A 24702-nucleotide genomic window follows, 5' to 3' on the forward strand; every position below is an offset into this window, starting at 1 on the left:
CTCACCGCCGTTTTCCACCAGTGGGTTCGGGGATTGCCGCCGCGACAAGCACCGACCACCTTACGGTCACAGCTCCGGTCAGGTGCCTCCATAATGGAGGCGTGGAACATGGCCCATTCGGACTCGATGTCCCCCGCATCCCTCGGGACATGGGAGAAGTTCTGCCGGAGGTAGGAGTTGAAACTCCTCCTGACAGGGGATTTCACCAGACGTTCCCAGCAGACCCGCACTACGCACTTGGGTCTTCCAGGTCTGACCGGCTTCCTCCCCCACCTGCGGAGCCAACCCACCACCAGGTGGTGATCGGTAGACAGCTCCACCACTCTCTTCACCCGAGTGTCCAATACATGCGGCCGCAAGTCCGATGACATGACCACAAAGTCGATCATCATTGTGTTCATTCTTTATTTGCTTTTTAAAACAAGACCTATATTATTTACTGACTGTAAAGGACATGCAATTTTTCTAGGTAATATAGACCTACATCGCAAAATTATTTTAATTGCATTAAAAGGTTGATGAACAAAACCCATGCTAACCCAGAAACAAAGGTACTGTGAGGGGTCAAAACAAAGGCAGACAGGCTAGAGGAAGAAACCAAGGCTAGAAACTCAAGGAAACACTGGCGTAACAGTAATACTTACCTTTAACAGGGGGTCCAAAACACATGTAACATCAGCAATCCATAAGCAGGGAAAAACACCCAGCACTAACAATGACTGACAGAGAACCAAAGTAAGGGTAGGTGCATACATTATATTGACAAAAGTATTGGGACACATGGCCAATTGGTCCACCCTTTCCAGGTATAACAACTGCCACTCTTCTAGGAAGGCTTTCCACAGATTTTGGAGTGTGTCTGTGGGAATTTTTGCCCATTGATCGTCGATCATTTCTGAGGTCAGACACTGATATTGGACAATCTCTGTTCAACTTCATCCCAAAAGTATTTGAAGGGGTTGAAGTCAAGGCTATGTGCACTGTGAGCCAGTCAAGTTCTTCTGCACCAAATTCACCCAACCATGTCTTTATGAACCTTGCTTTGTGTACTGGAGCACAGTCATGCTGGAACAGAAAAGAGCCTTCTTCAAACTGTTCCCACAAAGTGGGAATCTGTCGTGACTTGTGCAGGCACAAACCGAGGAAACAGGAGCAAGAGTCGGGAGGTCGGGTAACGAGGACTTAATCAAGGAGAAAACACACTTCGGAACAGGACACAATGATTAAACGACGTTAATGACCGGACTGGGGAAAACATACCTAATGCAGACTTAAATACATAGGACTAATGACTATAACAGGAAACAGCTGGTAAACACAGGGAATCCACATGAGGTAGATGAGGGGGGCATGGCACACGGAAGGAGCAGACGAGCGGGGCATGACAGAATCATAGAATTGTCCATAAGGTCTTGGTATGCTGAAGCATTAAGAGTCCCCTTCACTGGAACTAAGGGGCCTAGCCCAACACCTGAAAAACAACCACATTATCCTAACATCACTTCTGTCACTGCTAATATTCTCAGGTCTAAAACTCTCAACCTCCCATCTAACACCAAAATTACAAATCTCATTGTTGAGTAATCAGAGGAAAGTATACGTCTAAAAAATCTTACACCTCCCTTTGAAGCACTGTTTAAGTACCCAGGATGTTTAATTATAGTGTGATTGCTGTTGGCATGTGGACAGTGTTCTGGCCTGTGCATGGTGTGAGGTTTCTACTTCCCATGAAAGCTTTTTTCCATTGATTTTTTTTTTACCTATATTTGTTTTAATTTACTGGAAATTAAGTGTTCTTTTCTCTCTCTTTTTTTTAATATTTATCTTTTAAAAAGAACTGGTTACAGTGGTCAGGTGTATAATTAAGATGGCAGGGTAGAGCCATCTTAGGGATTGGGGGGGGGGGGGGGGGGGGTGATAGCACACGTGTGCGTGTGTTTTTCCACAGAAGATTGGCGACAGTCTGGATGGATTAAAGGCCAAATTTGAGACAAAGTGATTGGGAGGCTGGAACAGGGCCAAGAGAATATCATGTCAGAACAGCAGCTGCCCCAAAACCGGTACGGGATTTTTCGGTTTTTGGTTTATTACTTTGCCAGGAGATCAAGGATGCCTGGATTTACAAGGGGTGATCATCTCCACGGTGACGACTGGGCTGGGATGCAGTGGCCAGCTCTGGTTTATTAATCTGGACCTTGGCAACATTCCTTCCATAAGGGCATGACCCTGTAACTCAAAAAGAAGGATTGTTCTGTGCAGGATTTTCCATTCAGGTGAAAAAAAAAACTAATGATGAAAGCTTCTATTCTGTGCTGTCCAGGCAGCTCTTGTTATTTCATTTACCAGATGTAGTTTTCTAGCAATCATGAGCTGGAATAGAGGTTTCTGTTTCACAGAGTTGTAGCTCTCGAGATCCGGTCTTGGTCTCGAGACCGGTCTTGAGACCGCTTGACCTGGTCTCACCCTTGTCTTGGTCTTGAACCCATTTTATCTTGATCTTTCCTTGGTCTTGGTCATACTGTAAGTCTCAAAATATTACAAAACATATTATCTGAATCGATATGCAAAATTCATGTCCTGCATAATGTACTACATCTCCCAGCTGCCCCTGCGGTAATGCTATTGGGAAGCTTCAGAGGGTGCAGGGGCTGCTGGGAAGAGATACTGAGCAAGTCGCCCCATGAAAAATGAATATGAAAGATGCCGGGGAGATCGCGATCATCCATCTATTTGTTCATTGGTGTCTCACACTCAACTGAATGACAACTCAACCACCTTTGATTGCAGTTTCCCACTGCGCATAGTGACGTCGGAATGACATCTTTAATATGTCGTTTTTGGACGTCCAATTTTGGTCCACTGAAGGGGTTGTTTTGTAACGCCAGGCGACGTCTTTTTTTGACGTCTAATGAACGTCTAGTATTGACGGCCGTGGGACCTCCATGTATGAGCTATTTATAGTCCAAATGTGGTCGTTGTGGACGTCTTATAATACCAAAAGCAGACTAATTTTAGACATTGTGTATTTCGTGTCTCGACTAAATTCATATATAAATGAATAATTTCACCATGCTTTCAATTAAAACTTAAATTTAAATAACGCACTGCTGCGACGGGCAGATGGAGGTATCGCGAGCAGAGAAACACGGAGACTATCCTGTCGGGGAAACACCCACTCAATTAATAATCCGTACAAGGATTACATCAGGCACCCAAAGAGCACCAAACATAATTATATGCAAGAAACACAAGGTTGTCAGACAACGAACTGTAAGACGCATCCACGGTGGGACATTTGTGTAAGCTAATTACACACGAGGATCAGACCGGGTACACACAAGACACATGTAAACACATGCGCAACAATAAGGAATTACCTTAATTAACAATAACAGCAACAACACAACAATGGCTATTTACAACTGCACGCGGGGCATGCTGGGACATGAGCCCCGCCGGTGCGACAGTGTATACAACAGAACAGTACAGAGCTAAAGTATCATGAAAAGTAAAAAACATAATTTAGCATTAACCTGGTTTAGCAAGCTGGATGTTAATTTGTTCGACTGGGCATCAAGCTGCTGCCAGATTTTGAAATCCCGCGTTCTGCACGTGCACAAAAGTGTCCGCGAGGGACGTGGATAAAACTGTTACAGCTGCTCTGCACTACTCAGTTTTCACATGGTTTTCAGAACGAACATAAAAAACAATGCACGATATAATTTATTGTCATACCAGCGCAAATGCACATAAAATACGTACGCATTGGCATAATAAATCATGTTTGTTTCGAAATAATCATCTGTATTCACATTTATTATGTTGATAACAACAATGTTGATATTTGTAAATAAAACTATATTTCCTGCACCTGTCATAGTCGTCCAAATAACGTCAAAAAAATTATGTTCAAATGTTGAATGTCATATTGACGTGCAAGTTGGGTCATGGATGGACGTTCAAATTGTGGACCTAATTTGGACGTTGTATAGATGTCCAGAATAGGTCATGGACTGACGGACCTAATATAGACATGATCTGCACGCCTATCCGACGTCCAATGTTTAGTGGGTTCCATCTGGATGTATGTGCTGTCTTGTGCCTGCTTGTCCGTGTGAATTCGTCTTGAGTGGATACGTCATTGGCTGGGGATCACTCCAAATCAGGGCTGTAGCCAGATATGAGGTCATCGAGGTCCATACTGTCACAGTTCGGCAAGCGGGCGAGCGGAGAAGCAGGTGAGCGGAGCCGTAGATACGGACAAGCGGGGTTTCAGGGAGACAGAGGCACACAGCAAGGAACGTCGAACAATACGTAACATTACACCACAGATCTGACGCATACAGACTTAGACACGGACTAAATACACCAGACAGGCTGAACTGAACAAGCAACAGGTGATCACAATCAGGAACTAACACGAGGTAATGACGGGGGCGTGGCACACATGAGGATCGTACGAGCCGGACGTGACAGAACCCCCCCCCCAAAGGCACACACACTGGGCGCGCCCCAGGAGAGGCGATGGACGAGACGAGACCGAGGAAACAGGACCTGAAAGACAAAACCAAAACCATCACTGGGGCACAGGAAACAGGACGGAAACACAAAACAGGCACAAGGGCAAAAGCCAGGACAGGACCTGACACAGAACAGGGAACGCAGACAAACAGACCAGGAAGGGAGAGACAGAGGGCACAGAGAACGGAGGAACAAAAGGACCAGGAGTGAACGGAGGCACGACAAGGGGACGAAGAGCAGAGACAGGAGGGACAAAGGGACCAGGAGCAGACAAGGGAGACCAGACAGGAACGGACGGGGGAAAAATGGGAGCCGAGGGAGCCCAGACGGGCGACGGGCGGCGGCCGGAGGGGCCGCAGGCGACTGGGAGGAGGGAGCAGGGGGGGACCACAATGGGAACAAGGAGACAGGATGAGGGACAGACGGAGGAGACAAGGAGGGAGTCGGAGGGGACACCAGCGAAGGCAAGGAGGAGGGGGAAGCCGCAGCATATAATGTCATTAATAAAAAAAAATTATAAACAACTTATGAAGGGTATGGTATCAGTAATAGTGTCCATAGAAACATTTCAAAGCCAAATTTGGATATCAAAGCAAGTGTATTTGATTTTGGCGTGTAATGATTTGTTAATATCAAGTATTTCTCTTTCATTTTTATCTTTATATATGGTTAGAAATAACCTTAAATTACATACGTCGTACCCATAATATTTTACTGCCCTGTAATGTTCTTATGATATTGACCTAAATTCATTCAGTAAGGCTCATTCATATAATAGCCCCACATAATTTGCTGTAACATAAACTATCAGTTAATTGATATGAACTCTCATTTATACCCCAGAAAACAAGCCTCCTGTATGTAATGTGTGTTTGATGAGACCCACCCCCCACAAACCCGTTCACCCTCAGGTCCCAGACCTCGCTATTTTTCAAACCCTGGCTATGGCCCAGCTCCCAATCCCCTCACGCCACATCAGGAACTGGTACGTTCCTTTCAGAGAGCTGATCTTAAGGTATTTCTTTCATTCATCCATCATCAACTGCCCTTGTTATGCTGGACTGTTTTGGACATTGTTGGTAGTGTTCATTGTTTAGTGTTGTTTGTTAGAGTTGCAATTTACTATCACTGTCAGGGAACTGGGGGAGGGCTTTGTATGTGATTCTGTTATATTGTGTGTTTTTTAAAACATCTGCATTATTATTTAGAGTATGTAAACATTAACGTTTTTCAATAATAGAGTGTTTGGGAATTACATAAATGAAAATATAGCCCCAATTTGGGTGCACTCTATCAAAAAAATATCTAAATTCTGATTGTGAATTTTGAAGTCTTAGTCTTGTTTTGGTCTCGATTAAAAGTCTAGATATTGTCTTAGTCTTGGTTGGGATAGGTCTTGGTCTTGACTTGCTCTTAGGTTGGATGAGTTTTGATCTTGTCTTGATCTCAAATCAGATGGTCTTGAACACATCACTGCTGTTTCCCACGTTGAATCATAAACCTGAGTGGCCTCATTGGGAGAGGAGCCACTGGCATCTTTTACTCCAGTCGGATCTGATCCGGTAAACAAAGAACGAAGGTGACAGATTGTCAGGGAATGAAGAGGATAATGCGGCGATCCAGCGAGACCCAAACAGGTCGATACCGGCAAGCGGCCCCAGGCCAGCCGGCTTTGCTCCGGCAGGGCAGTGACAGACGGCAAGCAGGAGTGCTTAAACAGGGCGGGACTTAACTGACCCTGCAGTGACCATCTGGTGCGGGGATGCCATTCCGCCACCCAGCCGGTTTATGGTGCAGGGAGGGGGAGGCTGCCTGTCCTGCCGAGAACCAGGCGTATACTGTAGTCATTGAGGCACTGCTTAATGTACTTTGTTAGTGAAGTGCAACATCCTACTGCTCCTCCATCCTCTCTCTGTCTCTCGCCCTCCCTTCCTTTTTCCCACTCCCTCCCTTTCTCTGTCTCGGACACGCTCCTGCAGATGCCTGCCTCTTATCCCAGTCCAGCGAGAGAAGCACACTCATAGTATGCCCCTTTTACTGGGAGGTATACTGGCTACATCCTCTGATTAATAAATAAAGTGACTTATTAATAAAGGTCATTAATAAAGTTCTTTGAATCTTGAATTGAATCTTGAATGATAAACACATTTGAGAAATATACCAAAATTCATCCTTTTAAGGGTCTTATCATTAACTCCCTCAAATGTAGTGAAAAGAAGATCTTGTAGGTAGATGGTAGTGCAAATGGCTGGGTTGCTTAGTGTCGCCCCCTGCAGAATGTGGGCAGCAATGCAGCCAAGGCTATTAGCCTGGGACTGCTGTCAGCATCCTGTCAGCTACAGTGCATTGTCCTTTAAATAATCCCCAGGCTGTCACACGGACATCTTCCCTGGAAATGCCTTGCTCTCCAAAATTCGCCTACCTGGGCCTATTTAATTACATACATGGTCATCTGCCTTGGGGCGGATCAGCCAGAGCTCTTTACCCAAGCCATCCATAGGCATGTGGGGGTAGCAGTCTGTTGCCATGGAGACTACTGAGTCACCCACACCCACATCGCAGGTGCTGGTCCTCTTACCTCGCCACTCCACCGGACCACAGTCCATTTGGAGGAAACACGTCTACACAAAGTGGTATCAAAAAGAGCATTAGGGCAGCGGATGGTGATTGTTTGTATAAAATATGAGACACGGTTTGCCTTAAACACCCAGTCATCTCCCTCACCGGTGACATGGCCGGCATTCACTGAGCTGTCCCCTGTCCCCTGTCCTCCTCGCTGGCTCCATCTTCTGCCTTCTGGGCTGCGTCCAAACCGCTTTACACCAGGGAGGGGCTCGTAGGCATTATAACCTGTAACAGCTAGGGGAGTGTTCCCCATTGTGCTGCTGCCCCCCAGCTGAGGGAAGGAGGATAACATCACCCACCCCCAGATGTTAAAAAAACTAACCAAATAGCTAGTGAGCAGAGTTAGAAGATTGTAGCTTGTCCTAAATAAGGCAGTTGTGTATTTCACATTTACTGTAGTGACTGTTTGTGACCAACAGTTTGTTTCCCGGTTTATGGTCTTCTGCTCGTTTGACCCTCTCATGTTTTCTTAGAAGAAATACCAACTTCTGAAACACAAGCAGGATTTAATGTCAAGAAAATGTACCGTTTCCTCCAGCTGGCATTTAAACAAAGTTCCTGTCATTCTGACAGGTAGCCTTTAAAAGTACTTGAAGATAAACAGCGGGTCCCCTCCCATAGACAGCTGTGTCTCGATGGTAAAATGACAGAGCACCCTATAAAGAGGACTATGACAATCACCAGAGGTGGCTGATATTTCCGAATCATTAGAAGGGCACAAAAACATATAAATATTCATACATAGACCTATTACTGAATAAAAACATCTGCACGCCGTTGGGAATAGTGAACAATCGGCTGAAGCGCATTAAAGTCAAGAACTCAAAATCAGTGGTGAAGCAAATCACCTCAAGAGATTTGTGTTGGCGAAAAATGTCAGTCACAACCAGCAATTCTGGTTTCCTGAGACAGAACAAAAGCCCAAGAAGGAAAAAAACAGCTGAGGACAGCTGAGATGTATAAAAGAGAAAAGGAGTATCAAGCTGGCTTCCACAAATTATCCCGAGCCTAACAGCTACCTAGAGCCAGGGGTGATTCTAAGGGCTTTTTAATGGGTTTTAATGGGTAAGAAGGGCCATAATTCATTGAGAGGGGCTCACCTTATCATTAGCCAATGGTATGTTCTGAATTGGTGAGGGGGCTCTCCGGGGGCCAAACAGCTTACAGGCTGAAAATTATGGCTCTTCATATGCCCCCACATTAAAAAAACCCTAGAGTTGCCTTCACTTGAAAGGGACCTATCTCCAAACACATGCTATGTTTTCCCCCAGATGATTTAAGAAATTTACTCAAACACGTTTTGGCTAAACTTACAAAAGGTATTTTGTGTTTCCAGTCAATCCCACACCCCACCATTAGGTGTCATCCAATGACACTTTCCAACATGAACCGGCGGAGCCAGGTGGTGATCCAGGCCAAGGACACGGCAGGGCAGATGCGGGCGGGTTCCCCGAATCACCATGGCCATCATCATGTTGTTGGATGTCAATGACAGCCCCCCCCCCCCGGTTCCCTCAGGGTAAGCACATACAGAGGCCCTGGTGCTGCAGTCTCAGCTTATGCTGATGATGTGATGATTTTCATCAATAATGATGATGATGATGCCAAGCTTCTATACTTTGCTCTCAAGTTACATGAGAAGGCCTCAAGTGAAGTGAGCTGGGAGAAAGTGAGACCTTATGTGGAGGTCAGATACCAACAGAAGGGATGCCACAGCTGGCAGGAGCTGACCCAGGTAAACGAGCCATCTTCAGATTGGATCGCCAGCAGAATCAGGTGGTGGCAGGAGTATGTGGGTTATGGAAACCAGCTGTTGTGAAAGATTGGAGGCAGGATCGAAAGTGTGAGTTTCCTTCTTTGACTGTTACTACAGCTGCAGGGCATTGGCAAGAGGATGAGAGGCTCATAAGGAAAAAATGTTCATACACTATTTGAGTGAAAGTGTCAAGGGTGTAAACCTTGGCTATAGTGCCCTGAAAAATATGGACTATGTTTCTTGGTACAGGCCAATTGATAAGTGAACAGCTGATCTCCAATGGAGTGTCGAACATGGGGCGATATCTACGAACAGACATCTAGCGTAGGATCAGCTTTTCACTTCTTTGGGCAATGCAAGGGTAGGTTATTTATTTTCAGTACTAACCTGTTGGTTCTCAGTATTAGGTGAGAGGTCATCCTTTTAACAGTTTATTTTGGGACCAAAATATTAGTCATAAATATGTGTTGGTTTTCATTGATTTCTTGTCTGGCACAGCTAGGTTAGACATTTGGAAGACTAGAAGGAACCAGAATTCAGGGCAGGATGCAGTGGATTCAGCTGCGATGGTGCAAGGACTACCTGCAGGGCTTCGGGTAGAACGTGCATACTATAGGCTGGACGTTTACCAGTGTTTGTGGCGATCTGGGGGATTAATGGAGTGTTATCTGCCATCAATGAAAATGGTGATTATTTATTTATTTTTTTGCTGTTGTTTTAACTATATTTACTTCTGTTGGGTTTATTTCTTCCTGCCACCTTTTCCCCTTTTGTTTGTGTTTTTTAGAGCCTGTGCTGTAGCGTGAGTCTGCTCATTGACCTGAACTGAAACTGCTTCAATAATGTGGGCTTCTAAATAAAATTATCCTTCTCTCTCTCCCTTACTCTCCCCTCGCTCTCTTTCCCTCTTCTCTCCCTCTCCCCCCAGACCACTCCTCTCTCTAGATGACAGGGAGGCAGATGCCAGGGGTATGTGGCTCCCGATTGGCCGCCATGCACAAGTTCCTGATTGAAAGAGGAGGAAGGGGAAAGGAGTCAAAAGAAGAGTGTAAAGAAGGGACCAATGAGGAGTGCACTGGAGATGGATGGAGAGAAGCTCTGTCTCTCCATGGCTCCATTCAAATCCCACCAAGTGACATTATGGATGCCAATGAATATTGTATGACAAGGGGCTTTTCACCCTGTTTCACACAGATCCTGTAAAAAAAACACCATATTTGTTTTATTTGCCCACTTTGGTATTAATTTTAAGCAATGTTTTTCTGTGTATGTTTGTATATTTACCCGTTGTGTACATGGGACTTTCAGGAAACATAAAGCATATACACTCACCTAAAGGATTATTAGGAACACCATACTAATACGGTGTTTGACCCCGTTTCGCCTTCAGAACTGCCTTAATTCTACGTGGCATTGATTCAACAAGGTGCTGAAAGCATTCTTTAGAAATGTTGGCCCATATTGATAGGATAGCATCTTGCAGTTGATGGAGATTTGTGGGATGCACATCCAGGGCACGAAGCTCCCGTTCCATCACATCCCAAAGATGCTCTATTGGGTTGAGATCTGGTGACTGTGGGGGCCATTTTAGTACAGTGAACTCATTGTCATGTTCAAGAAACCAATTTGAAATGATTCGAGCTTTGTGACATGGTGCATTATCCTGCTGGAAGTAGCCATCAGAGGATGGGTACATGGTGGTCATAAAGGGATGGACATGGTCAGAAACAATGCTCAGGTAGGCCGTGGCATTTAAACGATGACTAATTGGCACTAAGGGGCCTAAAGTGTGCCAAGAAAACATCCCCCACATCATTACACCACCACCACCAGCCTGCACAGTGGTAACAAGGCATGATGGATCCATGTTCTCATTCTGTTTACGCCAAATTCTGACTCTACCATTTGTCCCAGTAACTGAGCAGATTGTGAAATACTCAGACCGGCCCGTCTGGCACCAACAACAATGCCACGCTCAAAATTGCTTAAATCACCTTTCTTTCCCATTCTGACATTCAGTTTGGAGTTCAGGAGATTGTCTTGACCAGGACCACACCCATAAATGCATTGAAGCAACTGCCATGTGATTGGTTGATTAGATAATTGCATTAATGAGAAATTGAACAGGTGTTCCTAATAATCCTTTAGTTGAGTGTGTATATATATATATATATATATATATATATATATATATAAATAATCATAAATGTGCAAACTTTTAGTGAATACCTCTTTCCTGAACAATGAGAACAGTTTCTTCATGAGAGGTGCAGAGCATATGCCCTGAGAAGGGCATCCACACTGAACCATGTGACCACAGAAGATCCGTAAATATGTGATTTGTGTATGTATCTCTAGGCGTATTGTTTTAATTAAGAGAAGCAGCTAGCCACAACAGTGTGAATTATTCTACTTTATTAAAGTTTTTACAAATTGCACTCTCAAGTTTTCCACAGAGGAAGCCCGAAAAATTCCCATAATTCCACACAGGAAGTAAGAGGTGGCACAGTAAACATCATGTTCTACATTCCGTGACGTTCACATATTTATCGCGTAAACTTCCAGAGTGTAATAAAGTTTTAATGAAATAAGCTGAATTTAAATAAATCATAAAACACATAAATGATCCTATGCTAATCGAATCGTTAGCCCTAATATTTACTTATTCATTTCCCTAATGAAATATGTCTTGGTAGACCTTCTGTTCCCCAAAGATAACAGTGACCTTCTTCAGCTTTCCTTTATAAATGTCAGTACTGTATATTTTGTCGTGCCATTTCTGGTTTCTCTGCCCCATGGTGTGTTATTTTTGCCAAGAGTCAGTGGAAGAGCCTGTTTACTTTTTCTAGTGGGTGCTAAGCATACCGGCATAGCCTTACCGAGAGAGTAACATGCGAGAGTCTTACTTCTGCAGCATAAGACGGACAATCTGCTGAATTCATTGCCTCAACATTCAACAAATATCACAGTGGCCATATTCACCCACAGTGTTATTTCTATTTATTTTGCCTGTGACTAAAATAAAATGTAAATTTCTTCAGGAAAAGCTTGCTTGGTAGATTCCCAGTTTTACGTAAAATATGATCTTATTGGTGATTAATTTATCTTCACAGCTTTTCAAACAGTAGGACCGGTATTCTTTCACTGGCAAATGAGGTCTTTATTTTTAGTCATGTGGATGTTTTAAACTCCTTATTCATATTTTACCTCACACTGTGTCTTGCGCTCTCATTGGCTATAGCCACGACAGTTTTCACCCCTGCAGGATTTGGAGTCACTGACAAAGTCTATATTTTTAGCATGCCAAATATCTGGTGGGCATCTGCAACACATTGGCATCCACAAGGGGGCAGGTCGCGTCTTTGAACAGCTCACAAATTGCGATGGAGCGCCGATCGAACACTTGCCTTAGATTTGGGGGTTTTGTTAGGAATCTCAAAAAACTGACAGTGAGCGGAAAATCTGGGCTAAAATTGTATCGTTTGAACTTAGCTTTAGTGCACCTATGCTTGATCAGTTAATTAGAATGTGTACCAGCAAAACAGGGAATGACCTCTGTTTTAGTTTTCACGAAGATAAAATATTACATTTCACTAGTTTCCTTCCTATAAATTCTACCATGGCTCCAATCACTATGAAAGGCTATGCTTTGTCACTGAGGGATCTTCAGATGAGGACTGAATCATGAACAAGTGGCAGCTGGTTAGCAGGGTGGTCAGCAACACTGACGAAATCCCTTCTCTACTTTTCTGGATTTGTACAACACTATAACCTCAGTCCATTTTAATGCCAAGTGTCAAGGTCCAGTTCCTCCAGTCCATCTGAACACTTCACTAGAGTAGTTTTGTTTTACTGCCTTCCGGAAAAGCACAATAGAATCTGCTAGCCTGATACTTGAACCAACAACTTCTTGGTGAAAAGGCCACGTTTAAACAGTGTTAACATACGTGTGCATGTGTATTATGTTAACCACATCTACACCCTGCATACTGCTTAATATTAGCCCATGTGACTTTATGGACTCTATTAAAAATTAAATTAATGATATTAGACTTCAGGTTCCACTATTAGCTCAGAAAGGAGCATGGATCACTCTGCCTCTGCCTCTAGAACGTTCCTCCTGTCACGACTCGGGACCTGGGATCATCCACACGAGGGCTATAACAAGAGGCACCTGGGACCATCCACACGAGGGCTGTAACGAGAGGCACCTGGGACCATCCACACGAGGGCTGTAACGAGAGGCACCTGGGATCATCCACATGAGGGCTGTAACGAGAGGCACCTGGGATCATCCACATGAGGGCTGTAACGAGAGGCACCTGGGACCATCCACACGAGGGCTGTAACGAGAGGCACCTGGGATCATTCACATGAGGGCTGTAACGAGAGGCACCTGGGACCATCCACACGAGGGCTGTAACGAGAGGCACCTGGGATCATTCACATGAGGGCTGTAACGAGAGGCACCTGGGATCATCCACATGAGGGCTTAAACGGGGAACAGGTGTGGCTAGTTAGCACCACACCACAGGCGACACAGGGGAAGAGGCATGCGGGGCGTGACACCTCCAGTCCACATTCTAAAGAAATTTTAAATGTTCTAAATGTTAATTCTCATGTACCTAAAGACCTATAGATCTGATTAACACATCCCACTCTTAAAAAAACCTTTAAAATAACAGCCTCAGAGTTCCTGGCATATTAATGTTATAGACACACAGAGAGAAAGTTTCTGCGTCTGCCTTGAGCAAAATACAAACCACCCCTACAGATAGTAGATGTATCAGAGCCAGCCAACTTCTGTACTATTGTTCACAATTATAAACCCTGATCCCCATCTTGGACTGATTTATACACAACCCTGCCTAACCTTGCACCGATTTTTCTTATAATAAATCATTTTCAGTACATAATGAATTTGCATACTTTACATTCTGATATCAGAAGCAGTCCCATAACAGAAATGTAAAGGGTGTACTCTATTTCCCAACATAAGAATATGGCCTGGAGATTTCTGATTTGCTTCGCTGGACTGGGACAAGACACCTGCATGTACCAAGAAATAAATTAAGGGTAACGGCAGAAAAAACATCCAGCACTAAGCGACAAAACATGAATCTGACACACTAGATCTGATGCCAGGTAGCAAAAAGTCCAATAACGCCCCAAGTTTTGCAGCTTGGCTTTATATATAGCCAGGTGAGCTCGTTAACCAACTGCTCTTCCAGGTCAGGTATGATAATTATATTAGTTAATTAGTACAGGCAGGTCTAAAATACGGCATAATATATTTGCATTTTTTTGGTCATAAAATATTTTGCCTCACACTTACACCTTCAGCTGATAATGATGTGTCTGAATCCAAGGGTTGAAATGTGTTGAAAATGACATAAAATAGCATCATAAGTCTGTAGAGTAACTTTTTCTTTTAACTTTTGATCCATGACTACTGAGTAGAGCAAATATATTGTTAAGGTAAGCTGACTGGATCATATTAGGAAGGATTTATGCATGTGGTCTCTGCCTTTGTAGCCCTAGTGTTATGGATACTTAGTTGATGGTTAAAATGTTCCGGAAGGATCCAGTAGCCCCTTGTTTCAAATAATATTCTGCATATGGTCACCCCAGAATGAAAGCATCCAGGAAAGCAGCATGATCAGAGTATATGGGGAAGCATGCTTCTCACAAGGCAATGAGCAAGCATCACACCACTTTGATCAAACTCTATATTGATAGATCAATCAAGATAGAGATACATGTATATTATATATATATATATATATATATATATATATATATATATATATATATATAATTTAACATAAGAACATATGCAAATTAAGAATACAATAAAGTCAAACAAGAATTTCTTCTGTTCTCCAAAAGGTTACTGATATCTTGTTGGTTGGCTAGATGAACATTGATTCAGTTCCCAAATCTCTCGTCAGGGGCAGCCCTGTCATTTCTTCTTTCTTTACATCCATCCATCCATCCATCATGTGTTAATAAACTATATGGAGAAAGTATCGGGATACCTGGCCATTACATTTACAGGAACTCCCCCCCGCCTTTGCAGCTATAATAACTTCCAATCTTCTGGGACATCTTCTTCTGGGACATCTTTGCTCATGGGAGTTTTATTTACACAAAAAAAGTTCTGAGGGCTCAATGAAGAATGACTGGCTCAATGAAATAACCAATCAGATTGTACAGGAGATAGAACTAGATTGATAGATTGAACTAGAGGAAGTGGGACTAACCAATCATATGTCTTGGCCCCACCTCCTCTACTGTCTCCTCTACAATTTTTCGTTCAGCCCTCAGAACACTTATGTGTATGTAAAACTCCCATGAGCGAAATCTTTCCACACGATTTTGGAGTGTGTCTGTGGGAATTTTTGCCCATAGATCAAGAAGAACATTTGTGAGATCAGGCACTGATGATATACATGAAGGCGTGGCTCACAGTCTCTATTCTAGTTCATCCCAGAGGTGTTCAGTGGGGTTAAGGTCAGGGCTCTATGTGGGCCAGTCAAGTTCTTCCCCACCAAATTCACTCAACCATGTCTTTATGGACCTTGCTTTGTGCACTGGGAAGTTGAAATAGAAAAGAGTTTCCGTCATCGGTACTAACAGGCCAAGCCCAACCACTGAAAAACAACCCCAAGCCATTATCTCTCCTCCATCAAACTTTACAGTTGACACAGTGCAGTCAGGCAGGTAACGTTCTCCTGGCATCCGCCAAGCCCAGACTCATCCATCAGACTGCCAGACAGAGAAGCATGATTCATCACTCCACAAAACACGTTTCCACTGCTCCAGAGTCCAGGGGCGGCGTGCTTTACAGCACCATCTGATGTGCTTGGTGATATGAGGCTTGCATGCAGCTGCTCGGCCAAGGAAGCCCATTCCAAGGAGCTCCCAGGGCACAGTTTTTGTGCTAGGGTCTGTCCTTCAAACTGATGCTGGGATGCTATACTTTACATGATTAATATTTCTATATCTATATATATATATACACACACACACACACACACATAATTCATACATAGATGAGCATCCGATCAGAAAGGCACCATCCAATTTCTTGGTGTGTGCTTGTTCTTGTCCTTTGTCCACATGCTTGTTTGATTCCTGCTTTTCCAATTTTTACCATTCACCTGTGACCAGTTAGCACACGTCAGACGCGAGACTGTTACCCATGGACTGACAGAGATTGGGGATCATGCATCATCCCTGCTGTTAGACTCACATGATTTGATTTGAGGTTTGTCATCGGGACTCTCCAGATGGGACCCGGACAGCCACGGTGCTGGACACAGCAAGGACGTGCCCGTAATAACTTCTCTCCAACAACTAGTCAAATAATACTCTGCCTTCTGGGGCCACTATGTTACATCTCGCAACATATTCTGCCTGTCCTTTTTCTGGGCATTTTGATTGTAAAAAAGCTGGTTTGTTACATTTCAGGCAATTAGAGATTGATAGAAGCTATAATGAAACCCTACTTGCAAAATATAATACCAATATTAAACTGTATTATTGCCGTTCATTATCACTGTTTACTCTTCTGGCCTTTCTTGGAAAATTAGAAAGAAAGGAATGTTTTCAAATGAAACTTCCATAAGAAGCATTTCTTTATTGATCCAGAGCTGAAAACAATTTCGAGACAGTTTTGAAATTTTTGTTTCATCCCCTCAGGTTTTGTCTTTTGATGTGAAAACCGAAATAAATCCACGTCTTACAATGCTGTGGCTTTGTCATCCCTGAAAGCAGGCCGAAAACACAAAAAAACAGGACTCATCATTAAAAGCGAAGGGCCAGTGTTTCAATGCTCTGCATAAAGTACACGTCTTCCTGAGCTTTTAGTTCACATCCATGAATAAAGGACAGTTACTTTTTCTCATTAAGATCTTAATTACTGTTTTCCAGTTTGAATATACAGAACTTGTTTTGATCACCGTTCTTATTTTGTCCATTCATATAAATAAACATTAATCTTAAATAAACAATATTAATATGTAATGTGTTTTTTGTATATAAATTTGCTGCTTACTTGACATTTTTATCCAAAAATAAGTGACATTATTATCGGCATCGCTTTGTCTGGCTGGCTGTTTCGGTGGAGCTGAAATCACAGTCTGTATTTAATCACCAATCCGCCCGCCTGTAAATAGCTATCGTGACGACGATCTCTTTGGTTTGAGCGACAGAGAGCCTTCCCCGCCATCACTGGTCGCATTTTTCTTCCTGTCTCACCTTATCTACCACGAAGGGACATTTTTCTTCATCCCCGCAGACACGTCTCACAGATAGTCTCTGCTCAAGCCTGTAATTAGATGGAATCTGAAAGCTCATCAATAATGGTACAAAAAATGGTGCCCTGTGACCAGCGGCTCTTGGCTCCATGCTAGGTGGTAGTGGATTTTGTTGGTTTGAGGGGAGTGTCTTTGTGACTGTGAGAAGACCTGATCTTTGACTGGGACTCACTGTCAAATATAGGATCTCTGTGCAGAAACAGAGTAACAGCAGTGAGAACTAAAGCCACTTCAACTTTCGCCTGTTGAACTTTGAATAAAAGTTTGTGTCGGTTCTTTGACTCTTACCCACCTTCACAAACACAGGTTAGAGTTACAAAGAATCATAATTTGAATTGCAGCTCAAAACTTGCTGTTTAATTACTTAAAAACACATCAAAAGAAGGTTGAATAGCACAGTATTTTCTTATATCATCACCATTATATAAACTGAGGCCTGCAGGAATACAGATAATTCCTATTAGCAGCTGCAGTTGATAAAAACACTATAAGAGCAACAAAAATCTCCTCAGGTTTGGTTACAGCCAGTTTATCCCTTTCGGGGAATGAGATTATGGGTATAAATTCAGAGCAGCGCCCCCAGAGTGACTGGCCTGGTCGGAGCGCTCTTTCCGGAAGCTTCTTCAGCTCAGATCGCAGTTTGAATCAGCCCGGTGTCAGTCACTGGTCGTGACCAGGAGCTGGCTGCCAGTGGGATTTAATCCGCTTTATTCTAATGAGTGGGGATTTCAGGCAGTCTGGCTTTGCCCAGCCGCCACTGAGCAGAGTGGATTTCTTGGACCGCCAATCAGGTGTGGCTCGAGCAGCTGCTCAGGATGCCAGAAAGATTTGCTATGTGTGACATGGGTTGGGTGATAGAGGCAAAAGGGAGGAGTCTCTGGTCTTTCAAGTAATGCTAAGGGTTTATTCTTATGGGTTCAGGATGGCAGAGAAAAAGTAGGCAGTGCTTCATGTCATTTGGATTATTACAGTAATCTGAGTCACACGAGACACAATAGTTCCCTTCATTTAAATATTCTTTGTATGTTAATTAATGGGTCATTGAGTGACAAGCCCATCTATTTTCCACAAGCTTGTTCTGCTAATAATAATAATTTGGTGTAATGGACATATATGAAGATGCCCCAAAGTAAATTATACACAATATCCAAGTTAATAAACAAAGTTAAACCTTTGGCAGTATGATTCCTCAGTTGTATTAGCAGCAACATGCCAGAAGTCCAGCGCCACCCCGAGGAGCGGAGGGTAACAACATGGTACTGTATCACAGTTGATGGAGAAGCGTTACATTTAACAGCCATCAGTTACTTTACCGCTATGGAAGAAATGAGCGGAACTGAAAATTTGTAATCTAATTTTTGCCTGTTACATTAACCTGTTTTGTATGTGTGAGGGGGTCACACACCGGTAAACATACGTCCCCAAACAAACCAGTGTTAATTCTGGCAGCGACTTTAGATTTAGTCTTAGTTTTAATCTTTAGACAACAACACTAATTAGTTTTAGTGACAGTTTAGTCATTTCTATCCTTTATAGTTTTTGTATAGTTTGTGTCTCTGGCCATTCCATCCTGTCACTCCTTGTCACGCCCTTGTGTGTTTTCTTCTGTTTCCCTTGCTGCCAAATAGCTCAGTGGGCTGAGTGTGCAGCTCAAACTGAGTCCTGCTGGCGTTTGGGTTGGCTTTGGGCCAGCCTTGTCTGTTTATTTTCATTTCTTCAATTTTGTTTTTCAGCGTTTTCCATTAGTTTTCTTGCCTTAGGTTGTGCTTGTGTTCTGTTCCTTTTTGGTTCTGTTTGATTATCCTTGCATTTTATTCCCAGTGTTTAATTCCCAGTAAATGTTTTCTAGTTTTTGGTATTTGTAAAGCTCCTTAGTTTCTGTTCCCATTAGTTATTAGTCCCACATGTTGCCTGTTTCCTTGTGACAGTGTTTGTTTATTGTCTTATACCTTTTGTCGCGCAGGATAGGGAGACACACGCCACCAACAAATATATTTTAAATGGGGATCAGAGCATGTGAGCGGAGCGGAGCGGGCGGAATTTGGTCAGAGCGCGGAGCGGGTTTTCTAATTAAGGCTGGAGCGGTCGCTTTGTCTCGCTCCAATTTCGCTCCGATACCGCTCACACTACAATTCTGAGGCGTGCCCAAATCTACCCAGAATTCATCTGTACAATTATCAAGATTGTTACACAAATTGGCCGAGATGGAATTCGCAAAGTATTTCACAAAGGAAACTGATAAGTCATACAAGTGTACTATTCTTATCAAACGTACTGTATAGATGACAAGAATGTACAGCAAGAACAACAATGTGGTGAAACTGTTTCAGTGAGTAAAGATTCACTTTGGAATCACTTTTCTCAGAAACATGAGTGTGCTACGCGAACAAGCGGAAGCCAGAGCAAAACGCGTGCAAGTTTTATATGGTTGTAGCATATCAAGTCTATAAAGTAAATTAAAGTATAAAAGCCTATAAAGTAAATATTGGTAATCAAATAAATTCGTTTTGTCATTCAAAGTAGGTCTAATAAGATTTTTTTTTATTTCACGTAACGTAAAATTTTATTTTAGAGACGTGCTGCATCAACAGAAAAAAATTGAGGAATTTAAAACGTGTCTGTATATTCTTTAGGCTATTAAACCCACTGATTCCTTTATTTTTAAGCCTATTTTTGTGTGGAATGCCATTTCCAAACCTGTCCGTTGTTGCCGATAGGTTGCTTAAAAAGAAATATTTTCTGTTCTGACTGGCAATGTTGCCGTTGCTCATATTTCTTTATGACATGATAAGGCTTCGGGTTAAGGTGACATTTGTTAGGCATGCAGATTATTTGTTCCTCTTTTAAATTGGAGCGAGCGTGGAGCGATTTGACTGGAGCGGGAGGACATTTTAGTGGAGCGAGGAGCGGTGTTGAGCGGAGCGGCTTAGTGCGAATTAGAGCGGAGGAGCGGGCGGAGCCAACAGCCTCGTGAGCGAGGAGCGGAAATTCTCACCGCTCCGCTCCGCTCACATGCTCTGATGGGGATCTTTATTATCTACAAGACCACTAAGTAGGTACTTGGAAATCCTGACGTCAGCAGCGTCAATTTTCTCCACTGTCACCTGTGCGCGAGGATCGCAGGGGCTATGGCGCTACTCCCAGAAATCGGCGACTTCATTGGCTTAGAGGAGGTAAGTCCCAGTGATTCTTTGATATGACGTGGGTAAACCCTCCCTCTTCAACCTTGTTCCCGCATTTTTCACTTCATTTGCGTATTTGATCAACTTTATCACGTCTGACATTTTGGCTCGCGTTCAACCCTCTTCAAACCTGTGATCGAACCTTCTGGATGTATCGAAAGGTATATAGGATATTAGAATATTGCTTAATATAGTTTGTGACGAAGTTTTAATACGTACTGAAGAGTAGAAGGTGTGTTTTGAAGCCGCGAATCTGACCCATGTTGAATGATGTTCAGCCGGCTAATCAAAAAATGGCAGACCCTGAATTGTGAAAAATGCTCAAATAATGTATCGTAAATGCGTTGTACCCATATGACATAATTAACATCTTTAGATACAATATACCATGATTTTTTCCCTGTTGAGCATTAGCTATTGTCGATTATTTTTGATGTTAGTCGGGTTGGTCTGTCAGAATTTTTGACGCTAGCAGCCGGTTTAGGTCACGTGACCGATCAAAATTTGATCACAGATTTTTCCTTTGTTCCCATTGAAATAAAGGGGCATTAATTAGGGTTGTTAAATTTAAATTTCTCTGGACTGGCTGGGTGGATTTTGACAAATGAGGTGTCATTTTGTTCGTGTGCTCATGCTCTATCCAGTAGACATATTAAAAATGACATTTAAGCATTTTGAAAAAAATGTCCAAGTACCTACACTAAGAGGGTCTAGTCGGTTTCCTTCACAACATGTAACAAAATAAAAGTATACAGAAAAGGAACAGAAATAACATACACAATGTAATTTGGTTTTAATTTGGCAAAACCGTATTTCTCCCTTTACAGTCCGGAAATATCAAACAAATATTCAAATAAATAACACACTCGAGGTGCAAAATAAAAATACTCTATATGCTCTTAAAATAGTACCAAATGAACGGCAGTGGTGACACTAGGAGGACAAAACACAAAACATAAGCACCGGACACGATACATTTGTCATGTATTACCATTAGACATCGGAAATACTTACAATTTAGTTACCCCCGTAACTAACTTTCGTAGGTTCTCAATCCTCTGGATGACTCAGAACTAAATGAAATAAAATAATTAAATGAAATAAAATAATTTATAAATCCGCTAATATCGCCCACCTAGACCACCCGCCGTTACCATGCACAGTGTTCGACCCACCAAACGAAGATAATCTTTCGTGACATAAGGTACTACTATGCATTAACAGCCCCTTACTCTGGACACTTTCCTTCGATGAAGGAAATCCATTGATCTATTTCCATACAGCTCTACAACTTTTACAACTTATTTTATGTACTTACAACAGAAGCAATCTGCAGCTACTCAGCGCCCAACAGCCGCTCCGACTAACTCCCGGCTTTTTTAGTCACGTACGCACAGCAATCCCAATGAGCTTTGCAAAGCTCATTCGCGTACAACAAAGTGACGTCACTGTAGTCCTTCTCTCCCAAAGGAACATACGCCTGAAACACCACACAACTATTTAAATGTGTTCATCCCATCAGACATGACCCGACTACATACCTGTTCCTTGTTTGCCCCAGCTTTCTGTGCATTTAAGTGCCTACCCTTCTCTGTTCTCTAGTCAGTCATTGTATTAGGGTTATCTGCTAATGGTGCTCTGCTTGGTTTCCGTAGTCATCCTCCTTAGTTGTGTTTAGTTATGGTTTGTATAGTTTGTTAATCTGTGTTTTTTTTTTTACTGTTTTTCTTTTTGAACACTTGTGGTAGAGCCCTGCGCGGGACTGTTTTTCTAATCCCGCTCCCACTGAATTTCTGACCATTACCGCCTGCTCCCGCTGTCTGTCTCTGTCCCTCCTGCCCGCACCCGCAGACCCATTAACGAATATACTGTACAATGAAATAAGTGTATATGCGTTAAATGTTTTATTCCAGTCGAACAAGGACTGAAAAAATTAAACAAATTAAAAAAAAAACTTTGAATTGCAAATAAATGTAAACTGAGCCCAAAAACTAATCAGATGTGCAAATATCTGCACAGTTATTAAAAAAAAAACAATAACCAAATCGATACAACAAATGTTTAAATATCACATTACTATAAACAAACAAGAGCAGCTTAAAAACAGAAGAGAACCCTGAACCCTATTTCAAAGAAATACATTCAAACTAGCTGAACATCACAACTTAATACAATTGCTCAGAACAAACACGAATATATAACACAAAATAGTGTTAGAAAAGCAGCTTCCTCTGACCGGGGAGTACGAAGCAGATGTGTCGCTTCAACCCTGAAGTGCCAGATTTGTGCCCATTGTATACAAACACTTTGCCACACTTCTCAGTCCAGCTCTTTACCTTCTTTGTTTTATAACAATTTTAAAGCTTTTCCAGATATCTGATTTTCCACTCTTTTCTTTAGTTTCATACTCTCCAGCCTTAATTTTATTATCAACATCAGTTACATTCTCCATCCTGCCAAAAATCTTGGGAACCGCTGTCTATTTTTAGGAGCCCGCTCCCGCCCACGGCAACCTTAAAACCGCTCGGTCCCGTGAGATTTCCGTTGGGTCCCGTGTTTGTCCGTGTTTGTCCATGTTTGTCCGATTTCCATTGGGTCCCCCTTGTTTGTCTCTGAGCGGCAAGTGGATCATCACCTTTCCCAGCCCGCACTATGCCACGGGTCCATGATAGATAGTACATTACACACAGATAAGTTGTGTAATGTAAAGCGGTACCATAGTCAAGAACCTAGACATTCTCTCTTAAGCCATCGTGGTTACATTTTTTTTCTGTTTTTAGCTCTTGCTAAAGCTTAAAGCTGCAGGGATTTTAAGAACTGTAGCAGCTTGGATCAAAAATTGGTTAATAGACAGGAAGCAGTGAGTAGTTATTAGAGGCACAATGTCACAGTGGGCCTGCGTTCATAGTGGGGTACCGCAGGGTTTAGTTTTAGGACCATTATTGTTCCTAATTTACATGAATGATATTGACAACAACACATACAATAAACTGGTTAAATTTTCAGATGGCACCAAGGTGGGTGGTGTAGCAGATACTAAACTAGCAGCACAGAAGGTACAATGGGATTTTGATTTAATTAGTGACTGAGCTGATACCTGGCAGATTAAATTTAATGTAGATAAATGTAAGGTAATTCATGCAGGGAGCAAAAATATAAAGTACAGATATTTTATGGGTTCCACTGAAAGAAAGATCATTATGAGAAAGACCTCTGTGTGTATGTTGATGCTTCCATGTCCAACTCTCACCAGTGTGGGGAAGCAATTAAAAAGGCCAATAGGATGTTGGTTTATATCTCTAGGTGTGTGGAGTTTAAGTCAAGGGAGGTGATGCTACGATTATACGATTATAATTCCTTGGTAAGACCCCACCTAGAATATTGTGTACAGGTTTGGTCACCATACCTTAAAAAGGACATTACTGCCTTGGAAAAGGTTCAACTTAGGGCTACAAGAATGATTCCTGGTCTTAGAGGAATGTCTTATGAAGAGAGGTTAGATGAGCTGAATCTGTTCAGTCTCGCAAAAAGGAAATTAAGGGGGGACATGATCCAAGTATTTAAGATTCTAACAGGTCTCGATGCTGTTCAGCTAAACGGCTACTTTAATATTAGTTTAAATACTAGAACTTGTGGCCATAGGTGGAAATTAGCGGGAGAAGATTTTAAACTGAATTTGAGAAAACACTTCTTTACACAGCATGTAGCGTATGGAATAGTCTTCCTGCTAGATTTTAACAACTCTGAGCTATTAGTAAAGTTCTCCCCAAACGAGCTTGATGGGCCGAATCTGGCCCTCTTGTTTACACACCTCTGTTGAAAATTGAGCGTACTTCATCATCCACTCTGTCAAATGATGACTGTGCATTAGGGCCTGTGATTCCATTAGCTTTCATTCCATATATATATCAGCTTTCATTCCATATATATCAGCTTTCATTGTATATATATCGACATTCATCCCATATACAGTATATTGGCTTTCATTCCATATATTATGGGTTTCATTCCATATATATCAAAGATGATTAAATATGTCCTGTTTGGCATGCCATAATATGTCGCCAGTAGTATCAAAGTACCTCACGAGGCCGGTATTTTGGAAACTCTGAAGTACAGCTGCCATCCGTCACATATTGTACATGACAGACAGCAGCTGTCTATCTTGTACTGTAAAATTATACGTTGCATCCCGTTTTGAATTTGTCCGTATTTTCGGACTGCATAATTGGGAAAGTTTATTGTGCCGAACCTGGGTGGAAGAAGAATCCTGTCACGCCCACTCGGGCGGGACCTA

The 24702-nt window shown here is 42.5% G+C and overlaps 1 long non-coding RNA gene across 1 annotated transcript in view; it reads left to right on the forward strand.

The window, feature by feature from the left end:
- Positions 1-24702, forward strand: part of LOC111850888 (uncharacterized) — a 92005-nt gene that overhangs the window by 3818 nt on the left and 63485 nt on the right. The window contains exons 2-4 of the long non-coding RNA XR_011990184.1: positions 8483-8665; positions 8777-8881; positions 9831-10592. This is a non-coding gene — a long non-coding RNA (uncharacterized lncRNA). The remainder of the gene's footprint in view (positions 1-8482; positions 8666-8776; positions 8882-9830; positions 10593-24702) is intronic.

The sequence above is a fragment of the Paramormyrops kingsleyae genome, chromosome 4, assembly GCF_048594095.1.
Source record: "Paramormyrops kingsleyae isolate MSU_618 chromosome 4, PKINGS_0.4, whole genome shotgun sequence".
In the NCBI taxonomy this organism is placed as follows: Eukaryota; Metazoa; Chordata; class Actinopteri; order Osteoglossiformes; family Mormyridae; genus Paramormyrops; species Paramormyrops kingsleyae.